A 2,416-nucleotide genomic window follows, 5' to 3' on the forward strand; every position below is an offset into this window, starting at 1 on the left:
TTAACATATAATTTGAAAATGTAAATTTGAATTTTAAAATAAGTTGTCTAATATATCTACATGACATAGTATTAATAATGAGTTGTATTAGGGTGACACTTGACAAAAGGAGATTAAAACTATTCATTTATTAGAGTAGGGATTTAATAAATATGGTAATTTAAGGATTTGATAAAACGCCCCTCGTATTCATCATTTAAAAATAATCGTTTGAAAGTAAAGTTTCAAGTACTTTTATAAAAGGAAAATCTTTAGGAAAACAATTTGTAGAAAATGTCTTAAATAGTCAAGTCATTAAAAGGTTTAAAATGACAATGTATACGAGGATGTAATAAATTATAAAAATAAACTAGAAAAAAAAAATAAAGGAAACATTTTACATGTATCTTAATTCAAAATACAACATCTTCTAAACGTTCATATATTCTTCCATCTTCAATGTTTTAAAAAAAATTTTAATCAGAACACACGCCAAAATAGGTAGGTTAGGCTGAAGAATTCTAATGAGTATTATTGGAGTTACATATTATAATAAACATGAAACTTGCATGTTTGATACGCAATGAAAACCCCTAAAATGGATTTCCAAAACTTTAAAAGATTAGTAAGTTTCAATAATTCGAGAAATAAGCATTTCAATATCTAATATATTGTTAATCAACAACAACAAACTTCATAAGAAAATGATAACAATGTAAATATTTTGTAATGTATTATGTTTCTAAGCCTATTTTCCCAAATCATCTCAAAGTCCAAAATGATGTGCAAAGCATCATACCAAGATGAAAGGATGGACCATGTATATAGTTAACATATTGTTGATACGACGAACTCCAGACGCATGCTTAGCTCTTCCACCTCAAAGGGTCTCGTCCAATAGGCTTCCGAGAATTCACTTTGCATAAGAATAGGAAGAACTAGGTCAAACAACCATACCGAGGGTTGGACCCCGACATAGCTCTCCGATGCCTAAGTTAGATTGTGACTTTTTGGTGTTGCTTTTGTGTTAAGGAATATGTGTTCTCCTTCCTTACCTCCCTAGTTATCATGTCTTCGAGGATATTTATAGGATGTTCGTGGTTAATAAATCCCATTTCTTAGACTTAGACTGGTCCTTCACCTATTGCCCCGTCTGTGAGCGGTCGTACTTCCTGTCCTTTCCTTGCTTATTTTATTTGCTTTGTACCGTGTGGCATATTTTATGGGATGAGATTATAATGCTTGCATACGATGTATTTGAATTCGTATTTTCCCGAAACAAGTGGCAATGCTTGCAGCGCCGACCAGGTGAGTACCGGGCCGATAATGGGTTTCTTCGGACTACCGGCATGGTACACCATTAAGCCCACCCGTCTGAAGGGTAAAAGAATATTGTCGAAATATTTTTCCCGTTCAGACTTTTAAATCTGTATCGGGTACTATAAAATCCTTCTCATGTTGTGCATTAAATGATTGTGTCGTCGCGCGTCATCGTTTGTGCTTTTATTAGATTGCCCTTAATAAATGTTTTAATCGGTCCCTCTGATTATTTATCGAGTAAGCCTGATTTATTATCGTAGAAACTTCTTTACATTGTGTTCCCTTTGAGTTTCCCATCACTATGATTGGAATGGGTGATGACATGTCTGTAGTGGCGTTCGAAGTGGATTGATGCATGTTGGAGTGGTATACTCATGATTATCACCTTATCCTGTACTTGGTTTCCAAGTTCCGTCTTCATCTTCGTCTGTTCTTGATGCCTCGCCTGGTAAGGTTGGTTTCTATCTTCGTCATCTTGTATGTGGGTTACGGTTACCCTCGTGTTTTTTTAGACGTTCTCTATTACTACAAAGTTCATCTTGTCCCACTATGTCTGAATGCAATGTCAAATATTGTCACCTTCGAAGTTTTTTGTGTTGCTCATGAGATACCATTTGATGTTTTCTTGTTTCGCTATTTTTATCGCTTAAAAAAGTATGGCGACTGGTTTTCTTTTACTAGTCGTCACTTTCCTCTTTCTCTGGATTTAGCTCGTTCGAATGGGAACTGGAAAAGTAGGTTTTGTTGGGTGGACCTTCATAGCTTGTGTTTACCGTTTTTCCCATGTTATGTTTCACTTGGTGATGACTCAGTATCTTTGTCTTCCGATCTTCTTACTTTTATGCCTTTATTTTCCCATTTCTGTGTAAAGAGGGCATTTCTTCCTGAAGTTGTACTTGCTCTGTGTCATATGAGCCCATTCTAGAAATCTCGTTGTCAACTACCAGTGTTATATGTATGTCATGCAGGTTTATCTGACCCTTTTTATTGGATTTAGCATACGTTCTTTTGTCTTTTCTTTCCCTGGTTGTGGGTAATCTCGTGATATAAATGCTACCTCTGGGTTTTTTCTCTATGCTCATTTATTATTGCAGATGGGAGTAAATGCTCCTTTCAC

Source organism: Lactuca virosa, chromosome 5 (genome assembly GCF_052849685.1).
Source record: "Lactuca virosa cultivar CGN04683 chromosome 5, Lactuca_virosa_CGN04683_v6, whole genome shotgun sequence".
NCBI lineage: Eukaryota > Viridiplantae > Streptophyta > Magnoliopsida > Asterales > Asteraceae > Lactuca > Lactuca virosa.